Genomic DNA, 11,308 nt, shown 5'->3' with positions numbered 1-11,308 from the left:
TCATTTTTAAAGACCATTTGGTGCCAGTGGGTGATAAAAATGATAGTGTGATTTATAGACTTTTCTTGTTTTATTGACGAGACTATCGCTTCATCTTTAACTGGAAGACATAAGGCAGCCATCTACGGGGCCCTGGTATGTGAAACGAGTCCCCAACTGCAGAGCAGCTCTGAGTACCTATATACTGTTTACTGCCCTTTTTAACCTTACAATTAAATTCCACACTGCCTCTGCTATTAATTAATGTATTCAACGAAATGAATAATGTATTCAATGAAAAGGTTTCTATTGGCTATTAGTATTAAAGTATTTGCTATATTATCAAGAGCCTAATGGGAGCATGGGACTCTTGATCTTGGGGTTGTAAGTTCAAGCCCCAGGTTGGGTGTAGAGAGTAATTAAAAATAAATAAACAGCCTAAAATATTGTTAATTAATTAATGATTTTTATGATACAGTATCTGACTAGTTTTTCAAAAGCCAGTATCGGGTTTTTGGATTTTTAAAAAATTTTATCGCACACATTCATGTAGAAAAGTTGCAAAATACGGCCGAACAAAAAAAGAGACAACTTTTCATAACTTCACCACATACAGAAAACAGCATTTTCCCATATATACTTCTACTAATTTTTGTCTTAAACAAGATTTTACTTCAAAATTTTCACTCAAATAGACCTGTTTCTACAAAGGTGAGCTTCTGAGAAACCAACTTCCTTTGTGCAGACAGCAGATTCTGCTCTGGAGGGAAGGAAGTGGCGCATATCCTGCCTAACAGGGGGTCATTGTTTCTCTATCAGAACTGGCTTAGTGCCTTCTTCAGCCAGAAGGACAATTAGGTGACAGAATCCAAGAGTTCGACCTGCCTTAGAAGAAAGTGGCTTAAAGGCGAATTTTACTCACATATGGAGTGTGTTAGGCACTTTCCACGCCTTCTCTATGATTATTACAATCCAGAAAAACTTGAGCTTGAATCCCAGCTATTCTTTACTAGCCTGGTAATGGTGGCTAAGTTAAGAAAGCCCTTTGCCACAGTCTCTTCATCTGTTAAATAGGGAAACAAGAGTACCAGCTCACCAAGTTCTCGTAAAGACCAGTGAGCTTACAACCAAGTCTTGAGTGCCTGGCCTGCTGTAAGACTTTAACAAATGTCAGCAGCATTATTGTTGTGGTTGTGGATTGCCATGGGGATTATATGAAATACTGTATTTGAAACTCCTGCCACACTTTGGCATTATTATCACAATACTTAGTATTACAGGGAGGGTTTGTTTTTAACCACCCACATTTTCCTTTGGCAACACTCCCCGGTTTTTGACTCCAGTCCAGGGCTGTTGGGTAGAACTTTCTGTGATCATAGAAATTGTCCATAATCTGTGCTGGCCAGTATGGTAGCCATCCACCAAATGTAGCTAGTGAGCTCTTGAAATGTGGCTAGTACAACTGATGGGTTGAATTTTTAGTTTTAATTTTATTTAATTTTCATTAATTTAAATAGTCACAGCTAATCCCATGATTTCTCTGTTCCTACTCCTGTCTGATTGCTTTAATTGCCTTTAAGCATATGCAAATTCACCTGTAGGAACTCTAGGGAAGGTCTCCTCATTCACATTCAGTTTTGAATAACGTCATTTTCTACATGGTACGTTGGTACGTTCTGGATAAATGATAAATTACAGTGCCACCGTTCATAAAGTAAAAACAATCTGGATGTATTTCCAGCGTTAACCTTCTCCACCAAGTCTGGTTTTCCATAAGCGTTTTGGGTTTTTTTGTTTTTATTTTTAAAATTTATTTGTTTATTTTAGAGCAAGAGCATGGGTGAGGCAGAGGCAGAGGGAGGGAAGCAGACTGCCCACCAAGTTCAGACCCCAAGGCAGGCCAATCCCACCACCTTTGAGACTGCAACCCAGACTGAAACCCAGAGTCCAACGCCAACCCACTGAGTCACCCAAGTGCATTTTGTAAACTTGTATGAGAAGAACTTAATAACCTTTAAAAAAAAAATTTAGCAGTTTAATCTGAAAGGCTGTTTTATCAAGCCCCACGTTGAGCATAAAGCTTATTTTGGAAGGAAGGAAGGAAAGAAGGAAGGAAGGAAGGAAGGAAGGAAGGAAAGAAGGAAGGAAGGAAGGAAGGAAGGAAGGAAGGAAGGAATAACTGCTTTACAGATCTGGAATGAAAAGGGAATGATAACTCTGCTGTCAGCTACTCTCCCTCACAGTCCCCAGCCGGGTAATTCTTGATTTGCTCTGATTCTGGGTCGTGGGGTCAGTTCTGTGTTTCCCTGTGGACTCTGGCTCATGGCCCCCTCCTGAGCATCAGGCTGACAGCCTTTACCCATCCCTGGTGTGGAACCAGAGCTGGGTAGGCTCCCTGAGGGCAGCCACTGAGTAACTCATTTTCTAGGTTCCAGGGTCCCTGCTTCTCTTCTCTGTTATGAAGCCAATTTCAACTTCAGGGTTTAGATAAATCACCTGACCCTCATATCAAAGAAAAGTTTTAAAACCCAAACCAATTTTCTTTAGGGAAGCCTAGCTCTTCCCTCTCCTGGGGAAAGGCTGCCACCTGCTGTACGAGATCAGCATTGGGTTTTTCCAAGGTCACTAAACAGCCACTTCCTCTATACAAATGAGTGTATTGCACAACCCCACCTGCCTTCCCCTCAATGTGTCAGGAGTGCAAAGAGGAAAACCAGTAGACGTTCCAAAACTGGAGGGCACCAAAGCAGACTCATCCATAGGAATGGTGCCCAGAAGGAATTGGCATCTCTCTCTAATTAGAAGAGCATTTATTCTTCACCACTCAGCCGCATTATTTTTTTCAAGTTGGCTCATAGTAACCTACATAAAATCTCTTGTTGTTGAGAGGCTTCTTATTTCTTGACTCTTCCAGTTCTATGTATCTTTATCTATTCTTCACCATCCTGGCGAGTCTTTGGTAGAAGAAAGGATGAGAATAGAATAAAAACTGATGATTTACAGGGTAGCATCCTTGATGATTTACAGGTAGCATCTTTTTTCAGAAATCCTAAAACTCAATGAAATACACTGTAGTGACGAGTGCTGATGGCTGCCATCCGAGACCTGGTTGAATCTTAGAAGCAGCACATTGAGTGAAGTAAGCCAGACACCAGGCAATATGCCATCTACTGACGTGAAGTTTGTAATGGAATTCTATGTCTATGAAGTTCAAAAACAGTCAAAACTCAATGAAGCTGGTAGCGGTTAACTATGGGGGTGGGACAGTGGTGGGGTTTAGGTCACACAATCCCCAAAGATGGCATCTTGGCATCTTGAATATTTTAAGCTGAAAGAGTTAGAAAAGAGAGAACAGGAAAGTCACTCTGACCTCTCCCCCTCATCATTTCCCCCTTCTCCTCTGAAACAGGTCATAAAACTCATGTGAGAGGTGGCCTCCCTATACCAAGAGGAAAGACTCATTCTTTTTTTTTTTTTAAGTTTTTTTTTTTATTAATTAAATTTATTTATTTTCAGCATAACAGTATTCATAATACCCACCACCTGGTACCCCAACTTCCCACCCCCCCACCACTTCATTCCCCTCAGATTGTTTTTCAGAGTCCATAGTCTCTCATGGTTCACCTCCCCTTCCAATTTCCCCCAAATCCCTTCTCCTCTCCAACTCCCCATGTCCTCCAAGATATTTGTTATGCTCCACAAGTAAGTGAAACCATATGATAATTGACTCTCTCTGCTTGACTTATTTCACTCAGCATAATCTTTTCCAGTCCCATCCATGTTGCTACAAAAGTTGGATATTCATCCTTTCTGATGGAGGCATAATACTTCATAGTGTATATGGACCACATTTTCCTTATCCATTCGTCTGTTGAAGGGCAGAAAGATTCCCTTTTTTTTTTTTTTTTTAATAAACATATATTTTTATCCCCAGGGGTACAGGTCTGTGAATCACCAGGTTTACACACTTCACAGCACTCACCAAAGCACATACCCTCCCCAATGGAAAGATTCATTCTTAACTTGGAAGATAAAGAGATGCCAGGAAGAATCCTAACAAACACACCTTGCTAAGTTCCCCCAGTTTACTGTAATCACCTCATACTCTTTAACCTATCACACTCCTCCAAAACTGTCCATTTGTCATCAAACTAGCATTAAAAATACACAGCTCTGTAGTTTTTTGGGGGACAGTGGGGTTTTCACTTCCTGATGAAGTTTCCTAAGTAAAACTCATATTAAATAAAGCGTATGCCTTTCACCTGTTAATCTTCTTTGTAAGTTTACTTTTCAGACCCAGCCAAGGATCCTAAGCGGGTCGAGGAAAACTTGTTCTTCGCCTACAGCAATGTATTGATTGATGTAGATGATCGAAGTATTGATATATATCAATAAGAAATCCTTGTTAGAAAAGTTAAATATTCATGAGTAAAATAATATGATACCTGAGGTGTTTTTATTTTTAAGAAAAGTTCAGAAAAATAATTAAGTATGGATAGATAAAACAAAAATATAGAATTTAATAATGTTAAGCTGTAGGATGGATACATCACGGTCCATTATTCTATTCTACTTTTATGTATTTGAGTGTTTTTATAATAGTTTTTAAAAGTCATGTCTGAATTTTTTTAAATTATTTATTTATTTATTTGGCAGAGAGAAATCACAAGTAGACGGAGAGGCAGGCAGAGAGACGGAGAGGCAGAGCAGAGAGCCCAATGCGGGACTCGATCCCAGGACCCTGAGATCATGACCTGAGCCAAAGGCAGCGGCTTAACCCACTGAGCCACCCAGGCGCCCCTGAAATTTTAATCTTAGCGAAGACAACACAAAATCTAAGTCATAAATGAAAAGAAAAAAGAGAAAGATTCCACATCTGTTCCAGCTCTTCTCTTCCATCATAAAGTCTATAAAGTACAATGCTGGCTTTGCTAGCCCCCTGGCATTGAGGCCAAATGTGACCTAATGCTAGTAGTGAAGGTGTAGGCAGAAATCATACATTATAGCCACAGACATAAATAATATAAATCAACATAACAGTGAGGTATCATCTATTTTTTCATCTATTGGGTTGATAAAGATCAAAGAATTTGTTAATACCAAATGTTGACAGTTTGAGGACACAGTTGTTCTTTTCTACTGTTGGTAGAAACCTAAGTTTATAGAAAGTATTTTGGAAGGATAATTTGGAAATATCTATCAAAATTCTCCTGAAAGCAAAAGCAACATTTAAGTGGTAAGAGTGGGCATGGACTTGCCATGATGAGCACTGGGTGACGTATGGAAGTGTTGAATCACTATGTTGTACACCTGAAACTGACACAACACTGTACGTTAGCTAACTGGAATTAAAATAAAAATGCCAAAAAACATTTTTTTTTTTTTTTTAAAAGAGTAGGCATGGAAAGGAGGCAACAGGGAGAAGAGTCTACGTAGAGTCAAAGGGGATTCATTATGTGACTAACTAAATATGGAGAAAAGGTTCTAAAACTACTAGGGATGTTAACAGAAATAGGGAGTCAGGAGGAGGCACTTGTTTGGACAGCAGTTTGGGATATGTTATGTTTTCTGATACTTTCACAAAGTCTCTCTAGATCTAGAGTCTAGATGTTTAGATGCTCATATAGAAGATTAATAATTTCAGTAAGGAATAATCCAGGAACTCACACTATCACTTAGTCTCAACTGTAAATAGGACCCACTTCAAGAAAATGTACTTCAAACAATGGCCAGACTTTCTTTTTCTTCTATCCAACTGACAAAGATTGTTTTTTAATAACTTAGTTTGACAAAGACGTAGGGAAATGGATACTTGTCATATCGGTTGGTCCATATAAGTGATTACAACTTCTGGAAGACAATTTTACAGTATATAGCAAAAATCTAAAAAGTGTTAGGCCTTTTGAACCATCAATTCCAATTCTACCTGAAGAATATATGTAAATGTTTTTATTTAATTGTTTTCCATCAAACTCATATATGTACACGATACTAGAAAAATAAATTATTCTAAAAGACCTAGAAGAACAAGTGCAAACTCTCCTCCCTCTCCTACCCATACTGCTCTTGAAAGGCCACCACTTCCAACATCTAGCTGTTTGATCTGTTATTTACATCTTTATGTTTAAATAATGTATTCAGCTATTTCTTTTTTTTTTTTAAGATTTTATTTATTTATCTATTTGATAGAGAGAGAGAGTAAGTAGGCAGAGAACTAGGCAGAGAGAGAGATGGGAAGCAGACTCCCTGCTGAGCAGGGAGCCCCATGCGGGGCTTGATCCCAGGGCCCTGAGCTCATGACCCGAGCCGAAGGCAGAGGCTTAATCCACTGAGCCACCCAGGTACCCCCCACTCCCTTTTTTTTTTTTTTTTTTTTTATATAGTTGACTCACAATGTTACATTAGTTTCAGGTGTAAAACATAGTGATCCAACAAGTTTATACATTATGCTATGCTCATAACAGTGTAGCTGCCATCTGTCTCCCTACAAGCTATTACAATATCATTGACTATACTCCTTATGCTGTGCCTTTTATTCCCATGGCTTGTTCATTTCATAACTGGAAGTCTGTATCTCCCATTCCCCTAAACCCATTTTGCCCAACACCCTCCACAGCTCCCCTCAGTAACCATCTGTTGGTTCTCTCTATTTATAGGTCTGATCCTGCTTTTGCTCATTTATTTGTTTGTTTTTTAGATTCCATTTATAAGTGAAATCACATGGTATTTGTCTTTCTCAATCTGACCTATTTCACTTAGCATAAGGCCCTTTATGGCCCTTCCATGTTGTCCCAAATGGCAGAATCTCATTCTTTTTTTAAGGATATATAATGAGCCACTGTGTGTGTGTGTGTGTGTGTGTGTGTGTGTGTGTGTGTGTACCACATCTTCCTTATCTGTCTATTTGATGGACATTTAAGTTACTTCCATATCTTGGCTCCCCTAAATTCTGCTACATCTCTTCAAATTAGCATTTTTATTTCTTTTGGGTAAATACCAAAGGAATGGTATTAATGGATCATATGGCATTTCCATTTTTAATTTTTTGAGGAAACTCCATACTGTTTTCCACAGTGGCTGCACCAGTTTGCACTTCCTCCGATAGGGCCGGGTGATTCCTTTTTCTCCACTTGTTCACCAACACTTGTTTCTTGTGTCTTTTATTTTAGCCACTCTGCAGGTATAAGGTGATGTCCCATTGTGGTTTTGATTTGCATTTCCCTAATGACCAGTGATGCTGAGCATCTTTTCATGTGTCTGTTAGCCATCCGTATGTCTTCTTTAGAAAAATGTCTGCTCCGTTCCTCTGCCCACTTTTTTTTTTTTTTAAAGATTTTTATTTATTTATTTGACAGAGATCACAGGTAGACAGAGAGGCAGGCAGAGAGAGAGGAGGAAGCAGGCTCCCTGCCGAGCAGAGAGCCCAATGTGGGACTCAATCCCAGGACCCTGGGATCATGACCCGAGCCGAAGGCAGAGGTTTTAACCCACTGAGCCACCCAGGTGCCCCACTCTGCCCACTTTTTAATTGAATTGTTTGTTTTTTTGGTGTGGAGATGTATGAGTTCTTTGCATATTTTGCATATTAACCCCTTATCAGTTATATCACTTGCAAATATCTTCTCCCATTCAGAAGGTGGCCTTTTTGTTTTGCTGATGTTTCCTTTGTTTTGCAGATGCATTTTATTTTGTTGTTGTCTCACTAGTTTATTTTTGCTTTTGTTTTCCTTGCCTTGGGAGACATATCTAGAAAAATGTCTCTATGGCTGGGGTCAGAGAAACTACTGCCTGTTTTTTCTCATAGGATTTTAATGGTTTCAGGTCTCTCATTTATGTCTTTTCACTCTGTCTTTTTTGGTTTGTCAACTGAAAATATACTCTATTGACATCCTGTTATGGTAGTTGAGGATTTAGCTTTTCATTCAACTGCCACCTCCACTTCCCCACCTCCTCCCAGTATAGTTTATCATAATCTTTAAATGTCATGTAGCAAGACTTTTTGGCAAAAACATCATAAGGCAAAAATGTGTTGATTAATTCAGTAGTCAATATTTACATACTTATGAACATAAAGATTTTCAAATGTCGAACAGCTAGCATATATTTTTTCAAACCTGCAAACGCAAAGCCGTGAAACAATTTATCAGCTCTTTTCTTTTTCCTCAAAAAAAATCCATCCTCTTTTTTTCATATTGAAGTGTAGTTGACACACGGTGCTATGTCAGGTGTATAGCAGAGTGATTTGACAAGTCTATTCATTACCCTATGCTCACCACAAATGTAGGCACCATCTGTCCCTTGTCCACTTGATTAATCAGGACTGGCTGTGCCCTAGGCTTTGAGGCATTGCTGTCATTCTAGGACTTCCTCTCATCCTCTAGCTTAGTTCTCCCATTTCCTGGACTCTTGGTCTTCTTTCTCTGTTGACTTTCTTATCTCTGAAATAGTAATTTCCTCAGAAATTACCCTCAGAAAGGGTACATAAGATGTAAATTTTTGAGATCTTGATTCTCTAAAAATGTCTTTATTCTATGCTCACACTGTATTGATGGCTGGATATAAAATTTGTAGGGAAACACAATTTCACTTCAGAATGTTGACAGTAACATTACATTGCGTTCTAGAATTGAGTGATGCTGGTTGAGAAACCTGAAATTATTGTCCCCCCCCCTTCTTTTGAATGGTTGGTTTGTTTTGCCTTCGTTTTGACACAATCAGTCTTCTCCTCTTTGGAAACTTTTATGATCTTTATTCTCAGTGCTCCTGAAAGACCCCTCCCCTAGAAGATAGATAGGATAACTAACCGCTTGTTTGCTTTTCTGTAAACCGCTGGCTTTTAGGTATAGACCAGGTTATTAATTAGGTTATTAATTGCTTATTAATCGCTCTTTTGCCCTTCTGTAACTGCTTGGCTTATAGAAATAATAGAAGACGCCATGATGGCATTCCTACTTTCCCCCTTCTTGTTCCCCCTCCCTGCCTCTCTCCTCCCGCGCGCGGGCCCTCAGAACCAATCAGCTTGTTCCCCCTTCCCGCCTCTCTCTTCCCGCCTCTCTCTCTTCCCGCGTGTGGGTCCTTAGAGCCAATCAGCAAACTCCACGTATGCCTTTTTCAAAAGTTCTAACTGTCAACCAATCAGTTGCACCCCACCCAAAACTTGTTTGTACCTGTTTATAAAAACCCGGCGCCACCACAGCCGGGTGTGCTCAGCTAGCAGGAGCTGCTGACCACCCGCAGGCGCGCGCTGACCACCCGCAGGCGCCTGCGTAACAATAAAGAACCTCTTGCTGATTGCATCCAGTGGCAGTGTTGGATTCTTGGGTAAGGGGATCCGCGGGTCTTTCATTTGGAGGTCCCACCGAGATCATCGGACTCCTGCCCACGGATCCAACTGACTCCCACCGGGAGGTAAGCTGGCCAGCATTCTTGTCTCCTGTCTCATGTTCTCGTTTGTATCCAGTCTCGTGTTCTCGTTTGTAGGCCTCTGTTTTGCCTATGCTTCGGTAGTATAGGACTGTACGACAGCGCGCGTTGTTGCTCTGTATTCTGTAGGCAGCTTGAGAAGGAGTTGACGAACTCGGACTTCTCCCCTGCCACCCTGGGGGACGCCCCAGGGATCAAGGTTCTGTCCGCCGCGGGGGAGCCTCGTGGTTCCCCTGGGCTGGTTCTGTCCGCCGCAGGGGGGCCTCGTGGTTCCCCTGGGCTGGTTCTGTCCGCCACAGAGGAGCCTCGTGGTTCCCCTGGGCTGGTTCTGTCCGCCACGGAGGAGCCTCTTGGTTCCCCTGGGCTGGTTCTGTCCACCACGGAGGAGCCTCTTGGTTCCCCTGGGCGGGTTCTGTCCGCCACGGAGGAGCCTCTTGGTTCCCCTGGGCTGGTTCTGTCCACCACGGAGGAGCCTCTTGGTTCCCCTGGGCTGGTTCTGTCCGCCACGGAGGAGCCTCTTGGTTCCCCTGGGCTGGTTCTGTCCGCCACGGAGGAGCCTCTTGGTTCCCCTGGGCTGGTTCTGTCCGCCACAGGGAGACCTCGTGGTTCCCCTGGGCCGGTTGAATTTGTACTTTCGGTTTTGTACCGAAATCGCGCAGCATCCTTCTTGTTAATTGTGTTGTGTGTCTTACTTATTGTCCTTGGTGTTTTCTTTGACTCCGAATGGAGGCCAACAATGTATGTCTCCATGTTATGTCTTTAAATGTGGATATATGTTCCTTGTACTGGTCATGAAGGTTACATTCTGTTTAAGGGGACTCTGGCTTTATTTCTCTCTGTTTCTCCTAATAGATGTGGGGGGCTTCTCCCTCACTCACTTCCCATGTAAATGGCTATTACTGGAGCCAACTGGGGTTGGTCTAACTCGAGACAGAGACTATAAGGAATATTCCCAAGCAGCTGCCGAAACTCTCTTTGTTTCGGGGAAGTTTCCTTGTGTTCTCTGGCCTGACTTGGATTGCCTAACCCCTCCCCCCTTGCTGGTGGGAAAGCATGGCGTCTGCTCCTCTGTTGGGGCTTATGAGCTCTGAAACCGGGAATCTTTTCTCTGCCTCCTGGCAGCACTTTGTTTCCTCTGTTTTCCCCTTCTGTTTCTGTACCAACGCGCGTGCAACCTGCATGACTAGCCTCTAGATCATGCACCACAGCTCCTTCTCTCTTCACTGTCAAGGAGCAAGAAGAGAACCCCCTGGACCTAACACCCACTCCAGATCTTCCCACACATGTCTCAGGTAAACATTCAAAGCAGAGTGGGCCCAGGTGGAACGCAAATCAGTATTGGAACTAAGTTAAGTTTGTTGGTTTAATTAAGATAGATGCATCTTTGAAGTTAACAGTAGTAAATGTGAAGCTTTATTCTATCGAAGTTTACTAAAGGTCAAATAAGCTTGTGTTACTTGTTAAAATTTGTTAGCAAAGGAATAACTAAACTGATGGTTGTCTGTCTCAAAGTTCTAATGGGTAATTGCTGAAGTAACTTTCAAAGTCTTTGGTAACCTGAAAGTTTTAAAGTTTTGCTTGGATGACAAATGGAATTAAATTGTGGACATCTAGGTCTTAACCAAACAGGATAAAATGCTAAGTCGTTAATTACTGAATGTAGGTTTGTGCTTTTGACTTCTTACTGCAAAGAAACTAAGAGTATTTAAATCTGCTGGTAAGCTTGTTTTCTACTTAACTGATTCATAAATTGCCACCTGAAGAATTCTGTTGTAACAGTTCACAATTGGTTAATAACTAAAGGTGTTTCTAAGAATACAAAGTTCTGCTTAGTGTAACTAAGACTGATGGAAATAAAGGGAAACTGTATGTAGGAAAGTAGGAGATATGTAAGAAAGATTTAAGG

This window comes from Mustela lutreola, chromosome 9, assembly GCF_030435805.1.
Source record: "Mustela lutreola isolate mMusLut2 chromosome 9, mMusLut2.pri, whole genome shotgun sequence".
NCBI lineage: Eukaryota > Metazoa > Chordata > Mammalia > Carnivora > Mustelidae > Mustela > Mustela lutreola.
Note: the sequence above shows the minus strand (reverse complement) of the source record.